The 10,290-nt window shown below is 48.4% G+C and overlaps 1 long non-coding RNA gene across 2 annotated transcripts; it reads right to left on the reverse strand.

Annotated features, from left to right (window-relative positions):
* Positions 1-631: 631 nt before the first annotated feature.
* On the reverse strand, positions 632-9,740 carry LOC109773804 (uncharacterized). 2 transcript variants are annotated; one of them, XR_002235423.4, is made up of 6 exons: positions 9,363-9,740; positions 8,642-8,755; positions 7,931-8,031; positions 6,286-6,382; positions 1,148-1,232; positions 632-1,056 (listed from the first exon to the last, which is right to left on the reverse strand). It is a non-coding gene; the product is annotated as an uncharacterized lncRNA (long non-coding RNA). The 2 variants fall into 2 exon arrangements; XR_002235427.4 differs by lacking the exon at positions 6,286-6,382 and having other exon boundaries at positions 734-1,056.
* Between the last annotated feature and the right edge of the window lie 550 nt (positions 9,741-10,290).

Below are 10,290 nucleotides of genomic sequence, written 5' to 3' on the forward strand. Positions count from 1 at the left end.
TGACTACTGGTACACATAGTTTTGTTTTGTAGTTTAGAAAAGAAATGGGTCAAATTTTATAATTAGCATACGAGGTTGTTTTGAGCAATGCATTCCGCAGAAATATGATAGTTATGTGCCCCACTGGGTGCACGTTTGACTTCATCAGTACATGACCAGCTGAAGCTGCTCGTGAGGCTCATCTACTTTATCACGTATTGTACAGAAGATAATATATTCAGCTTTACTACAGTGCTTGATAAACATATTATATTTGGTTCCACCTTTAAAGGAAAGATGGCATACACCTTCAATTGATAATGTATGCAAGTTATATAGTCTTTATAATTATTAAGAAATCCTCATACTTTAGTTAACGATTTCTCTAATTCATTTGACACATCAGAACATTGTGCAGTTCTGAACAAAACCTTTTGCTAGCTACTTGAATAATATCTCAATCCCCGCTGATAATGGTGCCCAAAAGAAGCTACAATTTAAGTTTTTTGCTAGCTACTTGAATACTATCCCAAATTCCCAATCCCCGTTGATAATGGTACCCAAAAGAAGGTACAATATAAGTTTTTTGCTAGCTACGATATAAGTTTCAGATTGATTGGTGAAAAGACCTACCTGAATCATAACATGGAAGTTATCCTTCGTCGTCGTACATGACATATTCATATGGTCAGTTCTTGATATCATTTTCAATAATATGTATGTCACTATAGGCTTGTCTGTAGCCTGTGTAACATTAGCGTAACCATAGGTAATCATTTTTCTTTTCTTTTCAGAAACACTGATTACAACGTAGACACACACGCTCACATCACCCCCCGACCCACCCACACACACACATCGCATATTGAAGACCAGGTCGGAGTTGTTGAGTTTCAAAACTGGTGAAGTCACCATGGGTGTCTTGCTATCGACGGGAACGTCACCTCTCACTGAAAGGATAATCCGCATTTATGAAACAACAAAGAGTCAAATGTCCTGATGAGCTGCAGGTACCACCATCCTACTAACAATGCAACCGGCGGTTCGTTCTCGTAGGTACTCTGATTGTAGTAGCTACTGTTCCAAGGTACAAGCACACAGTTAAAATTGTACTGCTTGAAAAATGGGAAATTAACCCACAGCAAAAATTATGATGACCATAGTGTACCAGATTGTTTTCAGTAATACCATCTGATCAAAGATGACAATTATGTTCCGCATCTGGCACACATTTGACTTCACCGGTACTTGACCTGAAGCAAATAAGAAGAAAACAGATATGTCAGATGTAGAAATAGGAAATTGTTACAATTAATTTTTATTTTTAAAATTTGTATTGTTGTGTAACCAGGAAACAAGTTAAATAAAGATAACCAAAGAAATTTGCCTTGGAGTTGCATTCAGATATTCAGAGAATTTACAGATGAGGAGGTCCAGATCGAAATAGCAGACTCTCACACTAGAAACTGGTACACACACGTCCGTCATTTTCTTTCCAAGGTTAACACCAACCATCCATGCGTTCTTATCATCACGTGTCAGTTTAGACATCATGTAAACAACATCCTCGCTGTCCATGCCTAGGATGGGGTAAGATAAACACAGGTTCCTTGGTGACAATCTTCCAGCCGCGGCGTCCCAGGGCTGTGGGAGCAACATATAAGCCGAGATGCCATGGATATCAACAGGGTGCCCCTTGCGCCAATAGTTCCAGGTGGTATGCCTAGTACATGTTCGGAGCTTCCAACGAACACGGGCAGCAAATAGTCTCACGGGACTGGCACATGCATTCTCATTGTGGAAGAGCAGATCAGAATCATGGATGATATCGTTGATGCTGCCAAGATTATCCTCTGTTGTGTGGCTGCTCTTTTTAGTAATAGCTTCCAGCTCGACAAACTTGATGAAACCATTGGAGCAGGTGACATCCCGGACAAGCTGTGGGCTAGTAGCCCGTTGCTCATTACAATATGCAAGCATGGGTATCGGGATGAAACTTAGAACAGGGTTCTTGTCAAACACATTGCAGGTGAGAATGCCACTCCAGAGGTCGATCCAGCCGACAGCACCTCCTCCAAGCGCGACCACCTTGTTGAGAAAAGGGCCCGGCAGGTTCTCTTTCCTCACCCCAGGATATGGTTGCAACCGTAACGGTGTAATTGCCCACTTGCCTGTCTTGGAGGAGAAGACATGAAGATCGTAGTCTGGTGGGAGGTTCGTCATGCAGAGATCTGCGAGGACAAATCCCCCGTCATCGTCGTCCAGGGGCAAGATGCACACGTGGAACGAGTTTCTGTTTCTGGTGCCCGGCGGGATCGGTGTGAGCGACGGCTTGCCGTAGTCGGCCTTGTAGACGAAGTACTCGTCGAGGAAAGATCCCCGACGGTTTCTCCCGGGACTGAAGCAGAGGAGCACGAGGTCCTTGGCCGAGAAGACGACCCGGGGCTCGGTCGTTAGGTCGTCGCGCTGGAACTCGGGGCCATGGACACAGAAGTGGGAGATGGCCGGCGGGTCGGCGAGGCAGAAGGTAACTTTGAATGCGTTGCCTGTGCTGGTGACGGCTTCGGCGGTGGTGGCGTTCTCGCGGACGGCAAAGTAGGCCTTCTTGTCGAGGAGAACCCAGGGGGCGTAGCGGGCGCTGGCACGGATGACCACGGGGGGCTGGAAGGAGGGGGCGAGGAAGTATCCGTCGTCCATGGTTGCTAGTCAGCAGATTGGGAACGGAAACATCAAACCGTGAATTTTGTAGGATGCTTTTTAGGGTTGGGAAACACGTCCCTTCAGACGTCCGATGTGAAAACGCTCATCTTTGAAGAAATCAGTCGCGTCCACGAATCCAGTGGGACCAGGCACCGCTGCTCTTTCTCCTCACGCGAGTCCCACGTGTTGACCTCTTCTATCTGTATCTCTATCTCCGATGAATCTCGGCGGCAGTTATCTCGATCTCCCTTAAATCCGGCGAGAGGCACTGGAGACTCGCAGCAGCTCCTCTCCAATTGCAGCCACCGCGCCGCCATTGCAGCACCGAGCAGCGCCGCTTGGGTCGCCCCCATCTGCTCTAGTTTCCAGCCCCGCGCCATCTTGCAGCAGCACCGCCGCTGCGGCCGGTCGCCCCCTCACAGCACCATGATTTGTTCCACCCTGCAGCACCGCCACTGATCAGTGATCACGGCAGTGACGTCTGCACTGGACGACCTATGGCAACGCAGCATCGCCAACACCCACCGGATCAGCAGTGGACAGCGTGCTGCAACGAAGCACCGCCGTTCGTCGCAGCCGCGACTGAACCGGACCACCTGCTGCAAAGCAGCACCGCCATCGAGGCATGGCAGCAGCACTGCCGTCTCCACCCGACCACCTGCTGCAAAGCAGCATTGCCGTCTGACACGTGGCAGCGGCACCACCCGTGTGCAGCCAACCACCTGCTGCAAAGCAGCACCGCCGTTGGGCTGCAGCAGACCACCTGCTGCAAAGCAGCACTGCCGTCATTGCATGGCAGCGGCGGCCGGGGGGTTATAGTATCGGAGCTCGCCTTCAGCAGAGTGTCGCCCCTGGAAGCTGGCTTTGCAACGCCGGTGCCGTTTTTGCAAGAGCGTGGCAGCGGTGCTACGATGAAGCTCGATGGTGGCAGCAAAAAGTGTTGCATGGTGCTATCTTTTTCGTTCCTCGACATGCTGTTCTTTTTCTTCCTTTTGGCAATGCGGGGTGCATGCAGGAGTAGCTGCTTGAGATGAAGATGACTGGTGTGATCCAATGGCCATACAACACCTGATCCAACGGCCCACGAGGCGGTCGATTTTTTGCCACGCGGCAGTCGGATGACGCCTAGCAGTGGCCTTTAAAGCATTCGTTAGAGCACTCATATGACGTTGATTCATTGCCGTTGATTTGTTTTTATCTCACGGTGGAGAGATGCGTCTCAAAATCATCCGCGAGAAGCCTGCTGCAAACTGCCCGATTTTGAACCGAACTACAAGAGACTCTGCCTCCTTAAAACCTTCTCATCATTCCCTCTCGTGGCGATGGGCGTTCTCGGCTGAGGCTATGATCTGCCGTGATTCAGAGTGACATCGGAGCAACCCCGAGTTCGCTGCTCACTCCTGGTCGCGGGTGACAAGGTGAGTTTGGGGGGCGTTTGGCGGCGTTGCGGGTTATGCCATGGAGGCTGTGTCCACCCCTCGCTTGGCAATGGTGGCAGCGGACAAGGAGAACAATCTGGCAGGTGGGACTGGCAGTGTCCCATCTGAAGCGGAAGAGAATATGGCAAAATTAATGGAGAAGCTCAATCTCACATATGAAGAAGCCACAACAGTCATCTTGGAGGACGAAAATGAGGAAGATTAGGTGTCCTTGGAGTGGGCAATCATAGGAAAGGTACTATCCCCAAACACTCTCCATATTCAGACGATTATGGCGGCACTGAGGCCACCTTGCAGAAATCCTAAAGGCATAAATCCTAGATCTACTGGAGACAATATGTTCATTGTTGAGTTTGCAACTAAGACATATGAAGATGTGAGTCGAAGTCGGAGCTCCCTGGCCTATTGGCAAGCATGCAGTGCTCATTAACAATTTTGATGCTAGACAGAGACCATCAGATTAATTGTTTGGGCTATAAAACACCCAAGATTTGAACTGATGAAAGCTAGAAACAGTGGAGACTGCTGATGTGGATAGCTAGGGTAGAGCTTCGGGGGACTGTCTACAAGTCAGAGTAACCGTGGATATCTCCAAACCTCTGTTAACAGTGGCGGATCTACCATTGGGGCGAGCGGGGGCGGCCGCCCCGGGTCGCCTGCGGCGGAGCAGCGACCCCCGCCTACCTACCCTTCCTCTGCTCCTCCCAATTTCCTCCGGTGGCGGGCAGTTTTCATGGCGGCGCGGATGTTTCCTGTTTCCTATTTCTGCGAAGCCGTACGCGAGGCCGTGAGGATGACCGGGTGAGGGAGAAAAAGAAGATTGGGCTGGGCTGCAGCGTTTGCACAATTGCACTTAAGGCCCAAAGACCACAAGCACGCTGCCGGCCACCAATACACATCCAGCCCCAATCGATCCCCGAGCACTAGCCACTCACTGCTGCGTCGCCCCACTACTGTGCAACATATCTCTTGTGTATTTTGATTTGTTCTACTCTTTGGCTCATACCCTTACTGAATACTGAATACTTACTTAATCAGTGTATGAATTATAGTGCCAAGTGCCAACACCGCTCTAGGCTAAGCTATGTCGCAATTGATCAAGTGCTGGCAACAAAGTGCTTTGTCTGGTTAATTCTAGTAAAATGAGCAGACACGTTACATCCAGGTATTATCAATACTGTATTGTTGTATGCAACATTTAAAATAGCTTCTGATGCTAAAGTTGCACTTTCGATGTCATACCACCAAGAATCGTGGTAGATCAAGTGCAATCACATGATGAAGTCATATCTTATTGGCTTTTGAAAGAACATGACATGCCAAGACATCGAACACAAAATGCATGGAGCGACAAGTGTCCATGTTATCAGTGGTTTCTAATAACTTTTTATGCCTTTTCATGACTTTAGTAGTTGAATGCCATGACTTTTGGTTCAGTACACGTGTATTTGCATCCAAAAAAATTGACCTTAAATATTCGCCCCGGCTAGCTTCAATTCCTGGGTCCGCCACTGTCTGTTAAGGTGGGTTACAGCTTATATTCCAAAAAGCACCAAGAATATGACACTTATGAGGTAGTGTATGAGAGGCTTCCACATTACTGCTTCCCATGTGTCTTGCTGGGACACTCTTCTATGGAATGCCCAACACCAGGTGAGAGGGATGCTGGGTAAGCTCCCTGTGTGTAAATGATGATAAGAAGAAGAGCTTTTCAGGTTCCAGATCAACGCAAAGTTCACAATCAAGTGGCAGATGTTCACACTGTGATGACGAAAAAGGGGGATCCCACCCCTCTGCTAAAGCCAATATTGTCGAACCAAAAGCTGATGAATTGCAAGAGAGAAACGTAGTCACGTCTCCCATGAAGCTGAAGATGCAGAATCAAAAAATAAATAATAAGGTGGAACAGGGCACGGCGAGTAAGGAACCTTTTACTTCAGTGTCTACAGATATACGTGTTGCTGGGCAAAAAAGGAAGCAAACAAAGGTATATAGACCCAAAGGGACAGCCACAAACACAGAACTGAAGATGAAGCTAGACAACAACAGTAAGGCCATTGTCTTGGGTGGAAACAATCTGAATACAAGCGATCTAGGTACAACTTTGTGTCAGATGTATGAAGAAGGGAACAATGATTCTTATAAGAAGCAGAAGACGGAACTCAACCTTATTCCCTTGAGATCAGCGGATCAGGCGGAGGCTGCAGTGGAGCAGCCCCGCCATACGCAATGAATCTGCTCTGTTGGAACTGTCCTGGTGTCACCTGCATCAAGCGGCTAGAGTAAAATTTAGGGCACCAAAAGGTGTTTTTCTTGTCACAAAAAAGTGGCATCTCCAACAGCTACCCTAAAATAGGGCACTGAAACATTGAAACTTCTTTTTTTTGCAACTACAAACTTTGGTTCAAACTTACAAAGATGCAAACAAACTACTACAAAACATCCAAACATCGTCTCAGTCACCGTCGGTACCCTCACTTTCACACTCAAGTTTGTCTCAGTCAACAACCCTTGTTGTCGGACTCAACCTTGATCACGGAAGGCCCTGCCTCAACGTCATTCTTGCGCTTCTTGAGCTCTCAGCCCCTCTTCCAGTACCACTCTGCCTCGTATTGGACATACTCGTGCTCCCTCACGAACCTCGCCATCCTCACCTTATCAGTCTCCCGAATGTTGACTCGCTTGTCGAAAACGGTCCGTGGCTTCGCCGGTTGGGACACAATGGTCATCTTTGGCCTGACGAACTCCGGTTTGATCCGGGACTGCACCTCCGGGAAGTTGAGCTTGGAGAGCCTCCACGATGCGATGTCATAGGCGCATGCCGCTTCGTTAGCTGACTCGTAGGTTTCAAGCCAGTACCGCCGTCCGGCATGCTGGAAGTCGACGTCAAACCGGCCGAACACCCGCGGCCGCACTCCCATGAAGCGCTTCGGCAACATGGTGGCTGCATCGCAGGTCGGCGGCATCGAGGGCGGAGGGAAGGATGTTGCGCGTTGACGGGGTGCGAGCTGGCCGGATGCAGTAGTGGAGGAGCAGCCAGAGGCACGGTGGAGGTGTGGCGGTGGGCAAAGGAGGAGGTGTGACGGTGGTGGAGGAGGATGTCGACGGCGGTGGACGAACAACCAATTGGGCTAGGGAGGCAGCGGATCTAGGTGGTGGGAGGTGCGGCGGTGTTGGTGGTGGCCGGATCCAGTCGGAATCGGCCGGATTCAATGCGGCGGCGGCAGGATTTGGCTTCGGGAAGGAGACAGTTGGGCGGCGGGAGGTGGGTTTGAGTTTTTGGGCAGCAACCTTCGTGCCGCATATATGCAGCCGGCTTGCCCAAAAACGTTTTTGACCAGGTTAGTTTTTGGGCAGCTGTTGGAGACGTTTTTTGTTTTTGCCCACCAAAAGCCAAAAAAGACTGTTGCCCTATAATAGGGCAGCTGTTCGAGATGCTCTAATCTCTCCCTAGCCCGAACAAATTGCCCCAAACGAACTGACTAGGGTCCCCATCGGGGGATTGCCGGACTGCTTATTCACATAACGCTGCAACACCTCATACATTATAGTGGCATGAAGCAAGTGATACATCAACTTCGGATTGAAACCAACTGTTTTGAATGTCAGTATGTGTCCCAAATGAAGAGATCTTGTCTGCCTCTAAACAGGATGGCCGCTTGACTGCTGCCCACTAATTTATGATGAAGACGCCATTTTATCTTGATAAATAACCATTGCAAACACCAAACAGAAACAAGAACACAGAAGTTTGAAGTGCACCGGAATAGTAAATTAGTAGGTATATTCACATAGGGAAAAAATGCCAATACCTATATAGTTATTATCTTTCCGTGATATTGTTCTGCCGATTTCCTTCATCCTTTGTATTGTTCTACAAAAGAATACATCAACCTCATGGATTTGCTCTGCGCTGCATCAAATTAGGGACTAATCATACGTTCAAATCTCCAAAATTCACCGCAAGAACATTCACATAATGCACGCTTTGCATGTGTTTGTTACAGTTTATTCTTTGACACAACTACTACCAATTGTACAAATTCAGAATATTCAGTAGTATATATTCAGTACTTTTTGTAAGTATGGGTTATTCACTTACTTTCACGTATTATTCCAAAAAAATAAAAAAACTTAGCTGGCTGGAGGAAATTTAAATTTGAGAGCTACATGGCACCTTCTTTCATTTGCTAGAGAAGAACAAAAGTATTCATGGGCGACTACTGGTCAAACTGAAACAGCTTTAGCCTGTGCCAGTAACTTCTTCTAATATACAAACTGGTGTATTTTTATGTAGCTAAATATGAAACACCTGCTAAGACATTCAGGACTGAAAATCACACTTCTATTGACAGTAAAGGTTGACCGATAACATGTGCTACAGCTATACATATCATTTCTATCTCAGGAACAAACTCGCAGTATATATGATCATGTGAAAAACAAAGTGTAGCATACATGAGATTTGCTGAAAGGATAATTTTGTAATAAATATTTAATTCTTAAAGGTAACTGCTGAGTACCTGCCATCAAGAATCAGTACAATGTTCTGAGCACCAAAAGTTAAGATGTAAGACTTCTGGTAAATCGATCCAAGCAAATGACCACTCTGAGCTGAAATACTTCGGCAGAATCCCCTGAGAAATTCAGCAAGAATATGTTAATGCCTTGAGTAATTGAATTCTCTGGGATGCCACAATTTTCTTTCGAATACCAATAGCAGAGCAGTAGTTTGTGTGTTTTTATGTTTTCAGTCACCACTTCACGTCATCATATGAAATCGAGAATAATGTTAATTCTTCTATCTTAGCTAATTTCCTGGAAAAGCTAGACTTGTCTCTTTTATCACATCATTACATAAGCAGCATGCAAAATGGCAGAAATTGTGCATCCAGTTACTTGTTCTATGAACGGCTCATTTGGACAAAGCATTGGGCGAATGTAGTAAACCACAGAGACATTTTTGCTTGTTAAATTAGCCCCTAATTTAAATTTATGCCAAAAGCTTGATCCTAACAGTGTACCTACTAAGAGTTACTTATGATTATATCCCAGATTTAGGCCACATCCTAACCGTGTACATACAGGAGCCTTTGAGTTGCAATTTAGCTCAAACCCGTGATTATGTATGTCTTTAGATATCAAACTTCACCAGCAGGTGCACCACCGGTCCCAAAAGAGGGGCGATGAGGGAGGGGACTCGCTCAGGGGAGATCAGGGGCTGGGGATGCGGAGGGAGGGAACCTGTATCGAGGCCCGCGGCAGCGAGGGTGGCAGCGGACGATGGCCTGGAGCTCGGTGGCGAAGAAGAAGCCGTCGTGGTCCACCGCGGGGGTTCCCCATATTCATCTCACCGGCGTCCTTCAGCGCCATCCGGGCGAGCACGGGGTGGGCCGGGTCTCCACGGCGCGGAACGGGATCCCGGGGGCATCCGGGATGGAGCCCATCCCGAACTGCACGGCACCGGTGCGGCGGGGGCAGGGATGAAGTTCGCGTCGGTGCGGGCCCAACGGGGGCGAGAGGCGCTGGCTCTTGGAAAGGCAACCGCCACCCATGGCCATCGCTGCCGACGAGTAGGAGGAGAGAGTGGGCGGTGAGAGCTGGGAGTGAGCGGTGGTGGGTGGCTGGTCTATTCGGTCCAGGCTGTGTCAGCGGAGTAGATTTCCTCTCTACCAATTTTTTTTAGAAAAGGAGGATGACCCCCGGTCTCTGCATCTGGACAATGCATACGGCCACTTTATTAATTATTCACACAAGACATTACAAAGTTATACAACAGTAAGACTAAAGTCGCCGTCTAAGCAACAAACTGTCGCTACACCTATCCAGTTGATGAAGGGGCGCAGATAGCCTGGGCCTAATACCAAACAGACATCGCAGCCAAGCCTAACATCTAAGACCTGAGACCCCAACCTAGCCACTTGCCGGGTCTGGGACACACACTGGTCCGGCGTGCTCTCAGAGGCCGCCGCCGCCAACTGCCACCGCTTCATTTTCAGAACTGTACTGATGCATCAACCTTGCTCGGTCCAGTTATCGTCGACGCCACCACAGCGCCCAACGACACCTCCTCCCTGCGCGCAAACAGCTGAACACGTCGCGGTCGCCACTGATACACCTCAGCGCCATGCTGCCAAGTACCACCAGCCGACACAGCTTGAAGTCCTTGGAG

Source organism: Aegilops tauschii, chromosome 4 (assembly GCF_002575655.3).
Source record: "Aegilops tauschii subsp. strangulata cultivar AL8/78 chromosome 4, Aet v6.0, whole genome shotgun sequence".
Taxonomy (NCBI): domain Eukaryota; kingdom Viridiplantae; phylum Streptophyta; class Magnoliopsida; order Poales; family Poaceae; genus Aegilops; species Aegilops tauschii.